Raw genomic sequence first — 23,683 nt, forward strand, 5'->3', positions numbered from 1 at the left:
CTTTATAGCTGTTTTCTTGGATTTATAATATGTAGTTGAGAAAATATTTGTATTTTGTTCCAAAATATTTCTCACCTTGTAAGCTTCTACTTTTCAGACTTTGTTTTACTGATCTTTTCTACAGAAATATCTACATAAGTATGTTTCTTGCTGCAATTCTCTATTTAGAGAATCACAGAATCAATTAGGTTGGAAAAAGACCTCTGAGAACAGCCTATGGCCAAACACCACTATGTCAACTAGACCATGGCACTAAGTGCTATGCCCAGTCTTTCCTTAAACACCGCCAGGGATTGTGATTCCACCAGCTCCCTGGAAAGTCCATTCCAATGTCTAATCACCCGGTCTGTGAAGAATTTCTTCCTAATATCCAACTTAAACCTCCCTTGGTGCAGCTTAAGACTATATTCTGCCTTCCTGTAACTTGTTACCAGTGAGAAAAGACCAACCCCCACCTGGCCACATCCTCCTTTCAGGTATTTGTAGAGAGTGGAAGGCCTCCCCTGAGCCTCCCTTCCTCCAGGCCAAGGAACCCCAGCTCCCTCAGCTGCTGCTCATAGGACATGTGCTCCAGATGCTTCACCAGCTCTGTTGCCCTTCTCTGTATCCACTCCAGGCCCTCAATGTCCTTCCTGATGAGGGGCTCAGAACTGGACACAGGATTTGAGATGTGGCATCACCAGTGTTGAGTACAGGTGAAGAATCACTTCCCTGCTCCTGCTGGCCACACTATTTCTGGCACAGTCCAGGATTCCATTGGCCTTCTTGGCCACCTGGGCACACACTGGATCACATTCAGCCAGCTGTCAGCCAGCACCTCCAGGTCCTTTTCTGCTGGGCCACTTTCCAGCTATTCTTGCTCCAGCCTATATTCACTCATAATGTTAAATTCATAGTGTTAAAAAATTACCAAGTTGAAGAATCAGATGTTTCCCTTAAAGACACAGAAAAATTAGTTCCTTTAATGTGTTTTATCTATGTTTTGTAAAAAAAAGTCTGCTTAGTTAAAAGGAAATATAACAACACACTGCATGCAAAAACTATTCTTAGGAAAAAATCAATCAATTTTGGCTCTCTATATATGTGCAATACACGTGTAAATTTCAGTCTACTGAAAATAACAGGCATTTCAACACCCATGGACATAATTAATGTGCACCTGGGCATATGTACCTAATGTATAAGATCTTGTTTTCCTTCCTTAAGATGTTTTAAGAAGTTTCCTGCTGAAACCCATAAGGATATTAAAAGCTAGCTTTTTCCCTTCTTATTAGGACCCCCTCACTTCAGATTCATAGCCTCTCACGAACCAAAGTGAACAGATTTTGAAAGAGGGACAAAATAGCACTCCAAAGAGCTTCAGTGTTAGAGAAATAGAATTTTCAAAGTAAATATACTGACTGTGATAACTATGATTCCAGGCATCTGCTTTCCTCACCAGACCAATTAGCTTATGTCATTCAAAGAATTGGAGTCAACAGGCTCTTCAGAGGCAACATGTGTCACTGCACAATAGAGACTGCATTTATCCTGTTGAAATTGGATAAATTACTAAAGTACTGGTTTTTATGTGTGCAAAGAATTTATGAAATTTATCTTCCCCGGTTAAAAAGACTTAGGGTATTATTAAGACTGCTAAATTTCACCATCTCAGAAAAGAATGGTGGTTTGGGGCAATAACTCATCTATATTCCTGAGATCACACTTTTATAATAATAATTCCACTATCAGTTACTTAACTGATAAAAAAACCTGAACACAAAAACATGTATAACTATAGTTTTAGGATTCTGGTCATTATGGTACAGGTACTTTGGGCTTGGATTACCTTATGCTTTTGAGCACAACTGTGTTCACAAAAATTTGAATGTGAGATGCATCGCTGACTGAGTCAAGAACTTAACAGTTTTGAATCATTACAACTGACACAATGGAAACTAATTGTTTCATAGCTCAACAGATATACACAGGCATAATTATAAATAGGAGAATGTTAAATGAGATGAAGCTCCCTACATTATTACTAATGATCACTTCTAAAAGAAGGAAATCCTTATTAAATGCATCTTTGCTCTTGAAATTAAGTTCATTCTGATACCATTTCAAATGATGACAGCGGAGGTGAAAGCTTTAAGTAGTCATTTTAGCTTATTGTGCAAATTAATGAATGTCTCTTGATTTAGTTCAGATTTTTAGTTTCTCATCATGCAAAAAAAGGAAGAAAACTATCTGCAATAATTGCACAGAGTATATTATTTACCTTGTTAGCCTGAAAAATCGTCAGGGAGAATGTGTTTCCAAACCACAATGTCTGATGCCTGATTCAGAACCACTCACTCTGGAGGAAGTCTTAAAATACAAATTTTCTGAGTACTATAATTTTGCATATTACAGTAATATGGGGTGGAAGTGGTCCTATCAAGAGGACTGTGGACATGGAGATGCATGCAGGCATTTATTCTCACAAGCAGAATATCTTTATAACTATAGACATTTCATATAGAGTTTTTTTCTGGAAATTATGTCGACATGTTGTAGGCCCCTCCAAATGTTATTTCTACTACTGACTTCTGTGGTGGAAACACCACTTCTCAAAGTATGAGTAATACCAAGTATGGGATTATGCAGAATCAAACAGACTAATTTATTAACTCATTCTGCTTTTAGAATCATCAGGTTTTGTAATTGAGGTTTATGTTCTAAAATCAATGAGCTGTAGTCTCACGATTTCAGTTGCAACATCACCTAGACACAAAGGCACATTGCCTGATTTTAAAATGTCAGTATGCTTAAATGTCAAAACCTTATACACCTGAAAGTAAATTTTTTCATCTCTCAAAGTGTCTCCATTTTTTATGCTTGTCAAAGGAGAATCTGAAAACAAAATAAAGTAGGTCTGGTTTAATGATCATTTTCTCTTCTCTGTTATTGAATCATTGGTGAGTATTTCCTAATGGTGGATATTATTGAAATGGTTTAACCGGGTTTAAAAAGTTGCTCAGGCTCTTTTAAAGCTTTCCAGAATAAGAATTTTTATATACAATCTTGATCTTGTAGTTTCTGTTTTGTCAGGTTGCCATTTTTGTTATCTCCAGGGGTATACCATAGCAATTTATTATATTGTGCAAACACCCTGAAATAATGTGTGTGTATATATTTGATTTGGTTTTGCAAATCTAGAAGTGCTATCTGAGACTACCAATGCTTTTAGAAACAGGAAGAAATTCTGCCAGTCTTTTTACCTCACCTTACACTTAATTCATTCTAACATCAGTATGCCAAACAAGATTTTATGCCTAGCTGCATCATTTAAATTGAATATTAAATCAAACAGATTATTTGTACATTATAGTTATGAAGCGAAATTGTTCATTACCAATCAACTACAAATGCAAGGTAAATTTTCATTGATTTTTTTGTTGCTGATGATTTTGTTTCAGTTAGTAACTTGTGTGTTCTTGTGTAAACAGTATTATATTGCATTTTATTCTTGTTATTCTTTTAATCTAAAAACAAGCTTAGAAGTTATTATGTGTCCAAAAAAACCCAAGCAAACAAAACCCCCTAGAAAATCAGGAGACAATTCTGACTAGCGGCAGAACTCAGGGCAATGTTATCCATGTAGACCCTTCTGATAAATTAAGTATATAGTTTTCAGATTTAATGCTTATTGAACTATTCAAATATATTCACAATACTAAGTGTAGACAGTTCTGAGTCTGACATTACAGGAAGATTTATGAATCACATCTTTTTAAACTGGTTTTGGGTGTTTTACAACCTTCAGGAACCCTAAACAATAGGACTGTACTGGCACCTTGCATTGTCACCATGATGTGCTTATTAGATCAGCTGAGGTAGAGCTAAATTCTTTGGATGCACTAATTATTTCTGTATGTAGGAATTAAGATATTTAGGACCTTCAGCTATTTTTCTCTTCTTTCTGTGCAAGTATTTTCAGACTGTGTTATAGATACTTACTTAAAAGACAGCATAGTACTTTTTTATTGATCTATTTAAAGAAAAAAAAGTGAGTTGAATTCTTGGAGGTCTATTTAGGAGAGATTGGATGGATTTTTAAGCAGATGATACTGAAGGGTCAATAAAGAAATGCAGAAGTCTTAAGGGTTTTATGTGGCAAGCGTAAGAAACAGATTCCAGGGAAAAAAACCAACAGTAATCATTGCTATTCTGTAGTGTTTAAAATTTCTGGATTCGAATTCCAAGCATATATTATTTAACTTTATTCTTTGTGGTACACAGTTTAATCAAAGCATGCTGACTATGAGAAACATAAATGGAACCATTCACAGTATTCACAATTTATCAATGTTTTTAAATATGACATTTCTATTTGCTGTTTTCTCTGCTACATATAAAACATTTTCCAATAGTGAATGATTTGTGAAAAAAAGTCTCTATCATGGCTTTGGAAACATTCTTTTCAAGTTCTTTTCAGACAAAAAACCTATGACAAGCACTTTCAACAGCATATATTAAGGACATGTTTGAATATCCTATCCTTTGCTCATAGAACACTGCTTCAGGCAGGATAAAGACTTTCTGCAGCTGCAGTTAGAACATTTTATAGTACAACAGATATGCATGCCTGAGATTATGTAGATCTCAAACCAACCTCATAAGGTTACCAGCAATGCCAACTTCTCAAAAACTTTGTATATACAGAAAGCATACGTTGAGTATATTTATTAGGCATCCCTAACAGAAGCTAAGGATAAATATACTCAATGTATGCTTCTTTTAAAAGGTGTTTAGATGAATCTCAGATAAAAGATAGTTAAATGTGACATTATTTGAAGAATTTAATTTTTAAAGTCCAGATGTTAATAGTGACAGATTTTTTTTAATTTGGCTGGAGCACAACAGGAAAGGTATATTATGAAACAAGTAATATTTCTTTTAAAAGAAAGGAGTCCATGTAGCACTTGGGAAAGATATTGAAAAGTTCTTTTAACTTTAGCACAATAGTGTTTGATCCTTATGTATGTGATTAATGCTTAGTTTTGTACCATAAAGTGCTTAGTACAAATGCCAGAGATTAATGTAATTTTGTGTTAACTCCCTACATCTGTTCCAGCAAATACTTTCCTGGTTACCTATACCAGTGTACAAGCAGATATATTAGTACAAGCAGATATATTAGTTTTAAGAATAAAAATTTTGTGCCAGACCAAAGATGATAAGTATTTAATAACCTGGCAATGTATTTGGGATATTCTCAGGGAGAAAAGATTCATTAGAAGATCCAGTACCATAAAAGCAAAATTTCAGGAACAGGAAAGTTCCCCAAGTTATAACCAGAGACCCTCAAAGGCCTCTACTCATATTCAAAAAAATCTACAGAAATCATTAGCATGCATATATATATATATATATATATATATATATGTTCTGTAAATGTAATGAATATGCAGATAACCTGGTTTGTTAGGCTGCTGGGTGTGCATATTAGGTGGAGCAATTCCCCCTGCACCCAGTGCTGCAATAAACTAATGTCAACTTTCTAACCTAATGAACTACTTGGAGAGTTTATTTCCTGGTTTTCAGCCACAGGTACATGAAAAGACTTTTTTCAGGAGACAATAAATGGTCCCTAGACTTTGTCAGCTATGACTAGAAAGAGAAAGATGTCTTGTAGAGCACTTTCAAAACAATCATAAGACTGTTTTGACGAACTTGATGAACTGTTGTTCTACAAGTCATATTATCATAATGCAGCATGTGACTTATTCTTAAAAAGAAACTTGAAATATAGTTATGATTTTATTTTGTTTTCATTGGGAAGGGAAGTTCTGCAGAGGGTGTGGAAAGCAAAGGAGAGGCATGGTGCAGGGTTCTTTCTGAATCCTGATAAGGAAGTCCCAACAACAAATGGTGTCATTAAATAGCTGTTCTAAAAAGATACAATAAAAGGAGGAACATAGATAGCAAGTAAATATTTCTTCAGATGGTGGGAGTCTCCCTTTTGTGCCCTTCTGGATGCACCCTAAATAGGGGATAGGATTCTACTATTGAGAGACAATGCAGGAAGAGATTGTGCTACTCCTTTACTGAGATAACATCATTGCTGTGTGTTGCCTACTTCTCCTGCAGCACTCAATTTGTTTCTCATTTCAGGAGTTTTTCCTCCACTCCAACTCTCTGTGTAAATTTCTCTGTATTCTTGTATTATCTATTATTTTTGTTTGTTGGCCATGAATTTTGCCTGTAAAACTGATATTTAAAGCTAAGAAACATATTATTTTATTGTATATTCAGATTTTAATGACACAGCTACACTGATAAAGATCCTTGAGTGACTACACCAATTAATTTGGAGAATTTGGAGAGGATAACCTTCAGGTTATTTACAGATTTAACTACATCTGCTTAGAATTTCACTTTTTGTTCAGCAGGTTTCAGGTTTTACAACTTCAAAATCTCTGTGCTGTCGAGTTTTATATTCAATTTCCATGGCTGTCTTTCAAAACCCAGAAGTAAGCCATGTGACAGCTGTATTTTTGAGTGATATTTAAGAGGGTTTTTTTTCAGTCTCCTAAGAATTAAAATTATTGGATGTGAATTCTCAAAGAAAGATTAATTACTTAATCTTTCTTCTAATTCTTATTCCCTCTCAAAACTGCACAATTTCTGTTAAATTTCTATTACAACTTGTTGGCAGTAAGTGGATTTTCACTATGTCTTAATTTTTTTAATATAATTTTCCATTGATAAATAGTCTTCCAAAGACTCATTATGGAAGTAACCAGCATCATTGGGCTGTAATGTGATATTTCCTTTTTCAGTCATTACTATTGCTCCTGTTTGGTTTAGAAAGAAGAATGCACTGTCAGACGTACTGAATCTTCCCATAAACCAGAGCTCCTCTCTACATTATTTAGAGAATGTTGTGATTCAGATATTGAAATGATAACTTTTATTAATTATTTTATTAATTGTGTCCAAACAAACTTAGGGAAAAAATATTATTTAGTTCTACAGCTTCAATATCCAAAGAGGAAAAAAAAAGAAGACTTTATAAAGGTGAATTAATTTTCTTTAGTTTGTCTCAAAAAAAGCATATTAAAGCATATTTATTGTAGTTTGTCATAAAAAAAGCAAAAGCTAAACTTTGATATTTGAAAGTACCCAGGAAATCAAAAATTAAGACACTGATTTCTCAAAAGCTGCTCAATAAATGTTCCCTTCATTTATATCTGGCTACATTTTCAAGGACTTGTTTTGAAGACTAAAGATCAAATGCAACTCTTATAGATAAAAAGCTTCAAAAATTCTCTGAATTTCACTTCAGTAGCTTTCATGTTTCCATGTTTGTTTTTCCTTTGGCATAAATGTCTATGGCAATTATAATATTTAGAGATATTTACTGCTACAGAAACAAAAAATGAACACCAAATTTCAGGTGTTAATACATTTAAATGTAAGGATTTTCATAATGTCATAATATCTTCCAGGTTTCAAAACCCCAACAGAAGAACCTTTTGCAGAATGTTTGTTTTCTTATGTTTTCATTTCTACATAGTAATGAAGAAAAAATAATGAAGTCCATCCTGGAATAATTTATACAGTATTGCTTAGCAGATAACTGCTGTCTTATTTATGTCTCTTACTGTCTGCACTTATGCTCTGTTTTATGTCTCCTAATTACAGCAGAGGTGCACAAAGCATACCAGTGGTGAGTTGTGCCATTATATACTTTATAATTATATTGTATAATAAAATATGTATTTATTACTATGCCTCATACACAATATTTTTAAATAATAATTACTTTAATATTAACTTAAATATTTTAAAATATTGTGCTATTTTTAAATAATGCATTTCTTATTCAAAAGATCATATTAGAAATATAGCTCAATGTCTTGGCAAGGACTTAAATGACAGACAGACTTCAAATTCTACTGACTAGGGTGGATGAATTTGACTTGGTAGAAACTGTTACACAACAATCCAAAGTAGAAAAATATGTATTTAAATATGTGGGTCTTTTTATGACACTAAGGACATGAAAGACCCTGAACCTCATATTCAGTCCACAGAAAGATAATCCTTTCCTCTTTCTTTACAGGAAGAAGGCAGTTCCAGAACTCAATATTAGGAAATATCATGATGCAAACATATTTGACAACTAGTTTTTAGAGTTGCATGGCCAGGGAAGGATGATCTAAGAATGGCAGAGAAATTTATGAAGCTTATTTCCTCTCATACGGAAACAACAAGAATTTTGATTTCCCATTCATCTCAAAGCTACATACAACACTATGTGCTGCTTCAGGGTGGTTTGGTAGGTCTCAGGAGGGTATGTATAAAAAAGGTAGGTAGAAAGCAATCTTCGAGGCTGAGCATGAAAGTGAAAAAGAGGATAGAAAAGATCTTGAATGTTCCAAATATTGGGTAGAAAAACATGCGTGTTTTAGGTGTTTTTAGGTTTTTTTTCCCAGTCTTGTTTAAGAAGGGGGCATTTAGGCATTTTCAGGGGCAGGATACTGCTGATGTAATGTGATTTTTGGCCTAGGATATTATTGCCATTGTTATAGTCTCAGATTGTTAGGGCCTTTCCATTGCCAGTGCTTAAGGTTTTATTCCCAGTGCAACAAACTCCGAATCTCACAGTGCAAGCCATACAAACTCAAAATCCTCTCCCTTTATTATCTTATAAATCTGCAGTGATTACGGAAGGGAAGAACAGTAAATACAGATTTTATAGTCTACTATGTCTTTCTTAAATCATATAATAAAAACCTTGATTAAAATGCTAAATTAAGATTGTAAATGTGGCAGTTCAAAATATTTTGAAAAGATGGAAAGATAAGAATATAAAAATCATTTTATATGCTTACGGTCTTGATCCTTCTTTTCATTTTACTCAGTGCTGATAATCTGCAGACTTGAACAGAAGCAGGATCAAACCTCTCAAGAGCAGTGGCATTTTGATGTATTACACTAATACATCACCCTATGCAGCTCCTTGATGATGTATTGCCCTAGTGCTTTATCAAAGTGTCACTGCCCTGATGAAGGCATAGCACCTTCTAGCAAAGCCCTGGATGAGAAGTTACGTTGGAGAAGAGGTTATGTTCTGTTATATGCTATGCTATACTAAGGTATGTTTCATGCTGGTATAAGGAACAATACCAGAAAAAGAGAGATGAGGGTTCCAGGGTTAAGTGGCAGAGGTGGATACGCCCATCAGTCAGACAAAATTCACACAAATAAATTTCAATAGGACTTTGGGCTGCTAATGTAATGCTATTTGAAAATTTTTGTCCTTTACTTTTTTTCAATATCTTGATTTTTGATTTTGATAAAAAACCCCTAAAATATGACAAACTTTTAAGAATATTTTCCTGTAAAAATGGTGTCTAATGAAAGGAGAATCTTTACATTTGGCTAAATTACTTATCTCAAACCATCATCAAGACACTTATTGACTGGGAAGACTGGGGAAACTGACTGCACAAAATAGTTTGATAAAATTATTAAACCCTCATCTCCACTCTCAAGATAGTGAGAATGTTCTCAAATTGTTTTTTTACATAAAAATCTAAAGAAGTTTAGAAGATCCAGTAAGATAAACCGCAAAGATCACAAAACCATTCAGTATATCTCTAAGCATATTTCCATTGCAATGGAGGTACCAAATAAATATCTAAATAATCACATTATGTAAAAAAAAAAAAGCACAATTTGCTAAAATGGAAATAACATATTTGATGAGAGATGCATTATAAATGTCTTATAGCATCCCTATTGTTACAATTCAGAATATGAAAGTAGAAAGATGCCTAATAATGAACAGGTTTTTTTCAAAGTTTCAGTCCAGTTGGATGATCATGTAGGACCTGATTCTGCCATCATGATGCACACTGATTTTTGCTTTATTGAGTACTATAAATCTAGTCATGCATTCACATGAAAGTAATCCTATTAACGACTTCAGAAAGAGTACATTCAAGTTGAAAAAAAGTTGAAAACTAGGTGATACTTTGCCTCAATTTGGATTAGGTGTTTGTGATCTCTCTTTTCTCTAGCATCAGAAAAATCACCTTTTGGGACAAAGAGAAATTTTCACTCTTTGTATTTAGGACACCTCAACTATACATCCTTACATATTACAAATGTGTTTGGGTCTCTGTATTCAAACTACTTTTCCTGAGATTTAATGTTCTCTAAAGGAAGCAAGATATAAACTGGATAAACTGTTACTGGACAGACCTTGATAAAATCTTTTCTAAGAATACAGCTTAAAGATCTGCACCCAAGGATCTTGCCCATCATTCAGCAATGGCAGGGGAAATACACGTACAAGAAGAGCATGATGTATTCTTCTATTTGTGAAGATTTTCATTCTGATTTTCTTGAAAAAAGAATGGATTCCATGAAAAAGTATCTGTTATCCTAAAAAATTACTAGTAGGCTTGGATTTGTTTAACTATTCACACATTACTAGGAAAAAAAGTCTAAAATGAAATAAGTAAAAATTATTTATTATGTGTAGGTTGCAGTTAGACTACCTTTTTTCTTCATTTGTAGAATTTTGCTAAGAATTCTGTTCTAATGACATTGTTCAGAGTAGAGTTTGGATATTATCTTCTATTGTGTATGTTGATGAACAATGGATTTAGACTAATTTTCTCAGACTTCATAGAACTACTTAATCATATTCTTTTCTTTTAATATCTATTGTCTTAATTTTTTAGCACTTGTTGCTCATTTTTTTAAGAAGAGATGTGGAAAGCCAAGAATGAGACTAGTAAGAGTACAGGGTAACACTCTGATGTTGAATAAGGTCATTAATTTTACTGTGCATCCCACATGTTCATGGAAATATGATGTGTTGAACATTCCTAACTTTCTTTGCAATGGAAGAACTTTAGAGAACTAATAATTTTCTTGCAACAAAATACAAAAAATATGATCTGTCAAAATAGCAAATTGGGTATCTGTGGGTGGACACATCACACGGTTCCTTTTATGTTTCATTACCTCAACACTACATTTATAAACAGGTGAAAACCATGAAAATATAAATAAATGATCACAAAGATAAATAAATTTATGATGGGCTCTGTCAAGTTCAAATATGAGCTACCATAGTGCACATTGCCATTTCATATTTACAAAAATCGATTTGGTCTTCTACTGACACATACCAAATAAATACCATTATGTTCCATAATTTGAAGAATTTATTAGTTTTTACTTTTTATTTGTAACAAACAATACTTCAAAACACTGATATATTTTATAGGTATAGTTAACTTTTCCTCCTTTTCCCATAGATATTAGTTTTTGTTGGCCATTATTTGATAGCAAGGTTCAGTAATAGCCTGAAAGACTGTCCCATATTTACATAGCTACAAAAGCTAGTTTACTTAGTATGGCACAATAATAGGTTAGATTGTAGTATGTGTAAACTGTATTGCATGTGGTAATAAAAATTGATCTCAATTTTCAATCTTTTAAAATTAGAGTACTTGTATAGGAGACATAAAGATCTCAGTTGTCTCAAACACTGCTAAGACCCACTAAGGGACTTTGCCCACTGCAACAAACTGTGTAGAGAAGAAACTTCTCATGTGTGACTGCCAAACCCCTTGAATATACCTCTGTGGATTCCTGGAATTTGGACTGTAAATTAAGCCACCAGATGGGAACTTGAGATATGATAAAGGTGGTACCATTGTCCAAATATGTAAGGCCTAAGGAGAGGTAAGCAAGACTAGGGGAGAATAATGTACCACTGCAAACAATCCACAAGGAAAGCCATCTCAGCACCTGTGCTGATAATCAGCTCTGACTGGGTCTGCCAGGGGGTCACCATAACTCACAGACTCAGAAGAAGAGAAATACTAGAATGGGAGTACAAATATATAGATAGTGAAAAGTTTTGAATGACTTTGGGACCCTCACCACTGAGGAACCCAGGATAAAGAGGACCAAAGGGATGTCATCTGGATCCACGGGTGGAGATATCTTTCTGCTTTACCTGTCTCTTTCTCACTGTGTCCCTCTTCCTCCTCCTCTTTTTCCTATCTCTTTCTATATGTCTCTCTACCTCACATTTACTGTTAAATAAAATCTGCACTATGGACTTTGGCATACGGTCTTGTTTGCACCTCAGTTTGGGCAGAGGCATTTCTCAAGAACTAGATCTTAACAACTGGATAACAGGAAAAGTGAGTCAACTGCTTTTCTTGCCCTTTTCCCAAACTTCTTTTCTCTGTCTCTTTCATTCTCTGAGTGGAAAGAAGCTCCCCATTGTTACATAATGTTATATATTCTATTCTACCACAGGCCTTTCATTGCCGCTGCACAGAAAATACAATTGCATCTTATACTTCCTCTCCTTGTCTGTACCTCTTGTCTTCTGACTGTAGCCTGAGAAGAAAATAACATAAGACACAGTATCTTTCTTCTAATAAATGTCTTTCAACTTACTATGCATTTTTCATTTTAAATGTCATTTCCACAGTAATATTTTTTCTTGGTGAAATTTCTTTTTAAAATTTAAAATATAATAAGATAAAATAAAAATAATATTAAACTTAATAATATGGAAAAAAACCATTTTTTTCGGAAAATCTATGAGTTAAATATGACAAATAAAGTGTCATGTTTCTGAAAAGATTTTGTTGAGTTAGGCTGTTGAGAAATAACTTCATTAAAGAAGGTTATTTTGACACTGAAACAAACATAATAATATAAATCAGATTCTGCAGGAATTGTTTTTCACTTGATGGGCTTAGATTCCTGTTTGTATCAAGAAGCCTGTGTCCAGACTCTGACCAGTGGTGAGGGGCAGTCCACAGTAAGTTTGGTCATGACTATCAATGCATTTGTGAACTTATACCTGACATTTCCCAAGTATGCCTTATAAGAAGCAATACTTTAAAAGTTTGCTCTTATGACAATCTCCTGCTAATGCTCAGTCATCTGCAAAAAACAACCCATTGCTTTCAGCTATCCAAGGGTGAGATCTGATTTGCAAAGTTATCTTGGTAAAGACAAAATTACTTCCTGTAAATATTTTCTCTACACCTGTAAACTATAATGGATCGACAGTGACCTTCCCTTCCCCACTGAGATTGTGGCTGTTTGCATATTTCCTCCAGTCTACTTTTCACTTGAAAAAAGTAGTTGAGAGAGAAAGTCAATATTTTTGGGCTGTCTCTGTCAAGGTATGAGATGTAAGGTTGTTTTTTTATATATACATATATAAAATCACTTGTATTTTTTGTACCCAAGGTGTCCAACAAGAATGGCTATAGACATTTATGTTTGTGTGTGTATAGATCTCCTTTCTTATTAGGGTGTGTAAGGTAATATCAGAACAACAATCATCACTGCAAGTTATTCTAAAATGTCTTTTTATTTATTGTACATTCAGACAAACCATAAACAGTCATACCTATAACGTGAATAATACAGGTGATAGTGCTTCCACGAATTTATTTCTATGTGATGTAGGACTAAATATTTTGGAAAAGTCTACTTTAATGCCCCCAAAATATGTTAATAGCTCAGGATAATTTTTCAATCCACTAGAAGATGTAGCCACTAATAAAGTTATTCATAATCAGAAGATTTTATTTTTAGGGTTTGAAACCCTGATTTCTTTACCTTACTTTTCTATTGTGCTCATTTCTTCCTACTTAGTAGCACTGGCAAAACTTCAGATGTAAATTTATTCCATTTTGCATGTAGTTCTTCTACATAACATGAATCATGCAGCACAAATGTTTTACATAACATGATACACTTATTTATCAACATATTATTTAACAGTTAAAACCATCATTTAAAAATGTCAGACATTCTTACTTCACAAAAATTTTGAACTATATGTGTCTAGACATATTTAGAAGGCATATAAATTTCAAATAAATTTGGAAAAAGATCTTCAGATTTAAAAAAAAAAAAAAGAAAAATACAATTAGAAATCTTTTTTCAACATGATCTGACACCTCCTCTTTTTTTGTTCCTGAGTGTCTACATTCAGCTCTTATCACTACTGAGCTGCTCTAGAATCATATTTTCTGGTTACTCGGAGCCCTCTGTCAAGCCCAGGTGCTGAGAGAGCCTCTGTAATAGGACATGCCATTATTATATCTTGATCATTTTGAAGATAAATTTGACTTTTGTTTTCTGGAAATTTCTTGAAGTCGTCTGTGTAATCCTTCAGAATCCACTCAAGATACTGAAGAGCACAGGGATTACTGCAGGCACAAAGTCTGCATGGTCACCCTCACAGATTCATACCATACTCGTTACTACAAGAGAGAATCCATTACTGTTCCTTAACAAATGAAGTTCCTAAAGATAAAAGAAATGGGATAGCAAAATGGCTAATTGCTAAAATGGTTGCTTTCATCCTCCAGATGGAGATTTGGTTCCAGTATAGAGAGGATTAAGTGAAATGGAGACTCAGGTTCCTTTCCCCGAATATTCTGTACCCCAGAAAATGAATAGTTTTAAAGGAAGAGGGAATCATGATTTACATTTCACAGCTACAGTTTTAAATGCCAACATATAACATTCAAGTATAGCATTTAGCTCTCAAAACAATATGCTTTTATCAGCTTTTGCCACTTTCTCCTTACTTCCCCCATTAGATCTTTCCAAAGCCTCCATATGTTTACATGCTGGTAGAGTTTCTGCCTTCTGTAATAAGGGTCCTTTTCTGATACAGACCTTGACCAGAAAAACACAATCTTTTTGCATATTTTTATCAACAAATACCAAATTTTTTCTGGATTTACTGATTTTAGAGCCAATTTCAAGCTTGCCATACTAAAAGAAGGGCAACTACATGTATTGTCTGACCATCTGCCCATATACATATCCTGGCCATTTATTTTAGAATGTTTTACTAGCTGTTGTTAAAAGATATTTTGCAAGTTCATTGTTGAATGTAGATGGACAAAAATCCCAGGCAAACCCATCCAAATTCCTTAAGAAAGAACAAGTGGATAATTAACAAAACAAAACACAAAAGAAAATAGTGGGAAATGAGAAAACATATATTAGTATATGCAAAATAGATAAACAGCTACTAAATTAATGAAGTGAAATATAATCTAAGAGAATGTCTTGTCTCATAATACTTTATCTTTTATGGCTCCAAACATACAACTTACAATATTCCCATGGCAACCATTTATGATATTACAAAAGATTTATAAACTTTTGTAAAAAGATTATAACTTTTGTATTAAGGTTTACAACTTAAGGGGAAATAATCCATGAATGAAGATTAACTAGAAAGACAAATAATACTTTCACACAAATATGCTTCTTACACTAACAAAAATATGAAAGAAAATTAAAAATATAGACAGCATTGTTCTGAATTTTATGCTTTCCTAGGCATTCTTTTTATTTTGACTCACAAATTCCTGGGTTTTAGAATTTACAGTGCACCTTCAAATTACAAAGAGGTAACTGTCTGTTGTAACAGTGAGTATGAAATTGTTGTTTCTATATGGAAAACATAAGCTCCAACATTTGCTACTAAACAAAATGGCTAATTCAATGGAATCTGCTGCTTTGCATCTCTAACTGAGAAACATATACCATTCTAGCAGTGTCAAATAATTTGCTAAAGAATCTAAACAAAACATAAACATACAACCTTTTTTTTGCTGATGTCTGGTACCCTGAAATTTTATTTTCTATTGCCTTCTCTCAAACTTCAGCCCTTCACTGAAAATACTGAACAGAAAATATTTTTAATGATTCCTTATCATTATTCCTTATATGCATATTTCAGTGTATATACAGAGTATCGAAAATTTTAAATATGAGAAACTTCAGAGAAATAATGTTATTATGGAAATAATTATTCAAATTAATTTCTATATGAAATTATGTTTAAAACATGAACATGATTGTATCATTTTACCTTGGGTGGAGTTTAGAAATGTCTCTCTCAAAATCTGCTAAGTTATTCTAACTACACGCTTATGATGAACTTCCCAGACTTGCTATTCTATGGACTAGAAAAAATTTTAAGCAAAGTTTATAATTTCATAGTTTAGTGACATTGATTTTTATACTTCCTGTTGAATTATAAGTGGGAAAAATGAAAATGACGACTGTGTTTGAATTTTCTTTATTATTAGTATTCATAATGTTTAAGTTGATTAGAAACCTGTTGTTTTCCTGAAAGTATCAGTAATTGTAAACAAGACCATTTTGCCTTTCTTAAAATCAGTCTTTGTGGGTCTAATTATTTCATAGAACAGAATAATCAGATTACCAAACCCAAAAACCTAGACATCAAGAAGCTGTGAAACCAATAGGTTCTTGAATTCCTACATTGTATGTGTTATTTTTCCTGTTCCAGTCCTTGTGTTAGCTTTGAAAGGGAATTGATAGTTTGTGTGACTGCCGTTTCCATTTTTCAAGTACTCTTACTACTCTTTTCCTATACTACTATAATTTAGACATTCAGGGCATATTCAGATAATTATATTTACAGCACAAAATATATCAGTGTTCTTCCATGGAAATATGTATTCCATTATGACATTAATGTGTTAAGTCCTCCTTAAAAGTAGTGGAATACAATTTCCAAAAATCACTAAGATATTATCACTTGAATTTCTCCTGATATTCTCTCCACTTAATCAGGTCAGAAATAAGCAATAGCTATTCAAAATTTTCAACAAGTCTTGAGAAGTCCTATAAAAAAAGAGAAAAAATATTATAATTTCATATTATATGTTAATGTCATATCAAAATGCCCATGAAGTGAACCTAACTCTCATGCTAAGCTTTGACATTTAAAATGGATCTAGATAGTACTTAGGGTTTTTGTAAACTGATTTTCTTTAGAACAGAGGAGTTGTAATTACCCCTTAAGTAAACTAAAAGTAATTTTATGCAATTTAGATGTATTCAACTATGTAGCTACATTTTGATTAAACTTATTGTTGGCCTATGTATAATCACATTTTGTTTTTTTTTTTCTTCTCTATCTCTTTATATTTAAGGATCAGTGGCATTATTTTTATTAGCTTACATTTTAGACACCCATCACCAGTTAACATTCTATTTCCCTAGATTTTATTTACAAGTCTATGACTCAGAGGGGAAAAACACAAAGAAATCCTCCTAATTCTATGAAACATCACTACATTACAATAAAGTAATGAAAGGCTATTATGTTTCAGATTGGTCTGTATATTCAAGTTCCTGAAAGAAATGGGTTGCTGAATTGATTATAATTTGTGTGGAATGGACTGTATATGCATGTTAAGCAATTTTCTACAAAATTACACAGAATTGGAACATCACCATAGCAATATTCTATTGTATGCAATTTTAACTAAATATTATAATCTTAAATAGAAACTTTTTTGATATGTGTCATGCTCTGTAAAATTCAGTTTTACTGGAAGGAATTTTCAGAAAGTGTGTGAATGCTTATGCAAAATAAATTTTGTAAAATTTGCTAGGAATACCAAAAAAGTCCAAGAAAGTTCAAGTGAGTGTTTAGTGATAACACTTAATGCTAATGTGTTTAAGGGCAGTAGTAGAGAAGATGAGGTGAATTTGATTGTTCTCTTCCAGTACCTTTTCTCCTGGTCTCTATGGAACCCAGCAGTGCTTTATACAGATGCACTCAGCCTTTCATGGCCAGCTGCAGGATCTTAGCCACTCATTTCAAGTAAGAATTATGAAAAGGTTCATTCAGCTTCCTTGATCCTGAATAGTGAAGACTTCTTAAAGTTAGTATTTTTTGCTTCTTTCCATTTAAAAATATTCCTAAATAGGAGCTGTTCCATTATCCCAAAATAGAAAGTCAACAATACTTCAGCTCACTCCAAACCATCTGTTTACACTCATTTCTATCTCAAACTTCTCAGCCATTTGCATTTTGCCCAAGCTGTCAGTTCTTCCTTTGCCAACATTAAATAACATCCCACAGTTGTGGTAGTTCTTTTCAGTCATAGTGCTAGAATAAATTTTCATCAACAGAGGGAACATCTTAAGATAGATGTATGTATATCTGAAAATTATGTAAAAAGCAAGTAGTGCAGAAATGCTATGTTGTTTAATACACTGTTTTTAAAATTTGTTTCATTAACCATATACAAGTTATATAATGCAAATACAGACATTCCTTTAGTATAATTTTACCATCTAAATAATGCTATTTGTATTCGCCACACAATGTGAATTTATCATTTCACCTCAATTTGTTAGAAAAAGAGCCCTATTACCATTATGAGCTAGATAGGACTAAGATCATTAGCATTTAAAATCAGATTAAAATCTCTTATCTTTCCTGGTTTAATTTTTTAAGTAGTCTCCCTGTTTCTCATGGGGATGTGCTAAATAAATTAAAAAAAAAGAAAAAAAACACAATGGAAACCCTGTCATCAAAAGATATCGTATTCTTTTTTTAATATATTTTCAAAGACATCTCCTACCTTTTGACTTCAGACACACTGACTTATTTTGTATTACATTTCAGTGTAATTAATGTACCCTTATGCATAATGTGCAGTGAAAAGAGGTCTTATATGAAGAAACAAGAAAGATAAATGATCCAATATAAATGAAAAATACTTTGCTAGTCACTTAGCAGCAATAGGTCTCCTCAAGATTGTTTAAAAAAACCCCTGATTTTTGACCAGGTTTTGTTGTAGATCTTGAAACCGGGGCATTATAATATCAGGTCTTGATGATGATTAATACATGAAGTTGTGCCCAGAAATATTTGTCTTAAAAACTAATTTTAAAAATTTACAAACTTGAAAGGATTTACAATGTTATCAAATTTTTCCCATTCATGTTCCATCTACCATCTGTTGTCTACAGAAGTTGAAAGATTACAGAATTAAGTTGACACATTTGGCTGTATTAATTTAAAATCCAAATCACTAAGAAATGAGAGGATTCTTTATTCTTTATTCTTTCCTTTTTCAAAACATGATCTAAAAAAAGCACCAAACCCTTCTTCATAACAAGTTCTGAATTGTTGGCTGAAGTAAGTAAAGTCATTTCTTATGTAGATAACAGACTGACAGAGACAGCCGCAATGCAGTTTCTTAACACTGCCTTACTAGTGTGTGTTTGATCTCACAAGTACCTCTTTTGGGAAAAGAGCTCACTCCATTTCTATTAATGATAAATTTTGCCATTCTAAAGGATTTCCTAAAATAGATGTTTCTTACTGTGGTGGTGGTTTAAGGAAAACAAGACTGAAAACAGATATATCAGCATACATCTAGAATAACTTCGTTGGTTTCAGTGCTGTGATTTCATGCAACAAGAATAAAATACATGGTTTAAAGACATATTTTATGGAAACATTGTAAGGGAATGTGAGCCAGAAATGTAAAATGATTATAAAAGAGTTTAGCAAAGGGATAAAAAAGTGAGGAAAGAGAGTATAAAAATCAACAAATATTCAAAAGAATGAGAGGCAGAGAAAAATCATCAATCATAATTTGATTTTGACTCATGCAGAAATCAGTAAAAAATTCCCCTGCACATCCAGTCATGAGCTGCAAACTGTTGTTAGAAACAGTCTAGTGGTCTAAGGAGGCAATATAAAGATTCTCTGTTATTAGCCTGTACTAGCAGTCTGCGGAATTTCCTCAGGATTAGATACCTAAAAGTTTTAAAGATTATATGTTTAAGTATGAAAAAACTTCAGCATACTTAGCTCCACTTTCCACTTTTCCCATATTCCAAGAAATAGTAATCTAGGTGAACATTATACCTTTTATTCCAGTAGTGATCTGATTATGATTAATGAAAATGTTATTTCTACTTGCTTGAAAACCAAAGAGAAAATTATTTTTGCAGGTAGTGTTCTGGTTTGTAGCTTCGCAAAACAACTGTCTACTGCAGGTTCAGTTCTATAGTCTCTTATCTATACATATTATTTTTTAATGAAAGAAACAAAATACAGAGCTGGTTTTTTGCTACAAATACCTTTCTCTGTTTAAATCTTAGGAACTAGAAATCAGTCTTGAATTTCATGCTAAAAAATCTGTCTTCTCAAACATTTAATGTTAAAAAAATTTCACCTGATTTTAGATAATATAATTAATATGAAATCATCCTATCTGAAATGCTTAATGCAGGCAACGCAGAGCATCTGAACCTTTCAATTATAATTTCCAAAGTTTGTAATTTTTTAGAGTCATGTAGATCAGTGGTCTGAACACAGAATTTTATAGAGCACACACAATTAATCAGTTCATTAAATATGGAAAGTGACTGTGGAAGCTAAAATGCAGGTCATCTGTCCATTAAAAAAAAACATTTTTGCCCTTGAGTTGCTGGTGCAGCAGCTCTTCCTACATTTGTGTCTATCATTCATGTACAGAAAGTTTAGTACCAGGGCCAATATAGCACTCAATGTGTGTGTGCATATATACATAAAATTGATACAGGAAGACCTATTTTAATTTTGTTTTAAAATATTTGAATTACTCAAGTAATGGTTGGCTTGACTAAATTGATAATTTTTGAGAGAAATCAGCTCAACAGAGTTCAAAGCAAATATCCATAGTATTTTGATTTGCAGTTTATCAGGCTGATAAAATGTGAGGGCTTAAAACCTTCACATTATATACCTATACCCTCTGTACCCTCTGTCTTACTCTTAATTTACTAGATTTTGAGGAATCTAGTAATGGTCCCAAAAATGGGGACTTAGTCCTTTTCTTTATTAAGACTCTACCTCACAGGGAAAGAAAAGTGAAAGAAAAAAACCCTTGTCTTTAATAAGGCATAGGTAAATGGACAACAGGGTTAAGATATAGCAAAGGAGACCTCTTGAACAACAAGCAAGATAGAAAACCCATAACCAGTAACCACAGAATGATATTTTTCCATTTCCTTCATTTAATTCAGTGAAGTAAAAGCAGCAAGCAAAATCTGTACTCAAATCCACATGGTATTTCTAATTTGTCGAGCCACAGTACAAGGCAACCTTATGTTAAGATCCAATTATTAGAGAGACGCCTCTGCCCAAATTAAGGTGCAAATGAGACCATACGCTGAAGTCAACAGTGCAGATTTTAGTTATAAATGTCAGGTAGAGAGAGAGAGAGAGAGAAAGAAATAGGAAAAGGAGAAGGGGAGCAGAGTGAGAGAAAAAGAAATAGGAAGGGAAGCACAGAGAAAGAGAGATAGACAGATGAAGTAGAAAGATACCACTCCTGTGGATCCAGCTGCACCCTGTTGGTCTTCTTCTGCTCCTTTCAGTAGTGAGGGGTGGTGAGGGTCCCATGAAACACAGAGTTCAATGGGTTAGTATATGATCAGATGTGGGAATGCCCAAGCACCCTCCTGTGCAGGGATGGGGGAAGTTCTACAGACTCTGGATCTGTTGCAGCACTTGTGGATCACATGCAGTCCTCGGGTGGAAGGCCTCAGAAAGGAGTCTGGGGGGTGCTTTGGAGGTCTTTGATGGTTTATGACTCCTCAGACATGACAGATGCCTGTCATGTGAATGTCCTGTGGGAATGACCTTCTCGCAAGAGGGGCCTGGTTTTACAACTGAGGCAGTTTGTGTAAGGGAGGGCTCTCTGCAGGGTGTGTCCTTTATCTGACTTTTAGCCTCTAGTACTGGGTGTTCACCCCCTCTGGTTTCGCCATCACCCCCCAAAAACTCTCCTTCCCCTCTGTTGTGGGGAAGTGTGTGCAAACCTGGCCTTGGCAAATGAGCCTGTGGGCTATAATCTCCCCCAATGGAAGGAGCTGATTTTCGGGACAGCTGCTGGGTTTGGCTTTCTTTATGCATGCACTCCTCTCCCTCATCCTTGTTTACTTCACTTTAGACTGAGATAATTAGTCAACAAGAAAGACAGAAACATCTTGGAGTGAGTCCAGAGGAAGGCCGTCCTTGAGGATGATGAGAGGGCTGTAGTGCCTCTCCTAAGAAAACAAGCTGAGAGGATTGGGGTTGTTCTGCCTGGAGAACAGAAGGCTCTGAGGAGACCTCACTGTGATCTTCCAGTGCTTAAAGGGGGCTTATAAAAAGAGGGAGGCTGATTTTTACACACTTAGTAATTAGGCACTGGAAGAGGTTGTCCAGAATGTTTGTGGAGTCCTCATCCGGGAAGTGTTTAAAACCAGATTGAGACTGGATGCGGCCATGAGCAACCTAATCTAACCAGTGGCACCCTTCCCTATGGAAGGCAGGTTGGAATTGGACAGTCTTGGAGTCCTTTCCAATCTATGATACTCTGATTTGCATGTGCACATATTTTAAATATATCTATAGAAATCTTATGTCTAATCTATACATATTTTTAGTAGTAATATTTATTCTAAAAATATTTTTGTATCATAGAATATTCAGACTGATTTGCATATGGATATCGGAAGCTAACCCCACATAAGATTAGAAGTGAGACGATAAAATAACAATTTTTAATAAGGCTAGTGGAAGACATAATCCAAAGCTGTGAATCATACTGTGAATGCTCCAGAAGATTCATGGCATGTTAAAAGTTTTCAAGTGGGTCTTAATTTGTTTTCTGTTGCTTCTAACCTTATTCAGTGAAAGATCTGGCAGGTTTTCAAAACTGTTAAATCTTTTATCTCAACTTCATATTTTGTATATCTAAGCAGGCATTTTTGAGAGGAAGCGCTGGTTTTACAACTTTGTTGTCAGACTGTGTTGCATCTGCCATCTAATCATTAAAATGTTTTTCAAAAAGACTAAAGATAGTTCATCAAATAAGAAAAGAAAATACTAATTTCCATTAGAGGCAGCTGAAGGAAGAAGGACATCATTATTGCAAACACTTTAGTGAATTTTTCCTTGTTTCATTTTCTACCAGCTGTGATGTCAATGAATATCTAGTCCTGCAAAATTTCACACACATGAGTAGTTCTCATTGCTTTTAAATTAATTACTGTCATGATAAAACTATCAGCAAGAGACAGGCTATTTGGGATGGAATCTATACCTGGTGTTTAATTTCTTCCAGGAAATGTAGCCTCCAGGGGGCTATGTGAAATGGAGCTTAAACCTCTTTGTGACTCTAAAAGTTAGCAGAGTATTTTGTGTTTATTTTGAACTTCTTAAATATTATAATTATGTTCTTGTTTGTTTCTGTTCCTTCTTAGTCCTAAATGAATTTTGCATCTGTGATATTTCAGATTTTCTTCCCAAAACAAGAGATAAATTGCATAAAATGGTAAGGAAAAAAGACTAACAGCTGAAAAATATTCCTCAGCAATGTTATGAAATTGATAAGTGGGTAGGAGTAGACTTGAGTGTCAAATATTTAGGAAGTGAACAACTCTTACCCTATTTTCTCCTTGTACATATGAAGTTAATTTACCTTAGTAACATAAAAACAATTTTCTGCAGGTTTTCTATACCAGCTCAGGCTGTCTGCATACCTAAAAGTGCCAGTGGGTTGGGTTTTTTTCTAAAGAATACTTCTGACACTGTCTTTTCAGTTATGAGGTAGGAAACAATTTAGAAAACAAGCTGTTGAAGATTTTTTTTGTTTTTGCAAAGTTCACATCATCCACATTCCAGGTACATAAACAAATGATTTCTAGTGTGCTTGATTTCAGTACAGTTCTGCGGTTTTACAGCAAAGACTTTTAGAGTTTGGTACTCCTGTATTCTTCTTACTTAGGAAATAACATCTCTTCTTTCTCTGTAGTA

General features: G+C 33.8%; 1 pseudogene; it reads right to left on the bottom strand.

Annotated features, from left to right (window-relative positions):
- Positions 1 to 239: 239 nt before the first annotated feature.
- LOC136556096 (uncharacterized) overlaps positions 240 to 23,683 on the bottom strand; it is a 60,548-nt pseudogene continuing 37,104 nt past the window's right edge.

Source organism: Molothrus aeneus, chromosome 4 (genome assembly GCF_037042795.1).
Source record: "Molothrus aeneus isolate 106 chromosome 4, BPBGC_Maene_1.0, whole genome shotgun sequence".
NCBI lineage: Eukaryota > Metazoa > Chordata > Aves > Passeriformes > Icteridae > Molothrus > Molothrus aeneus.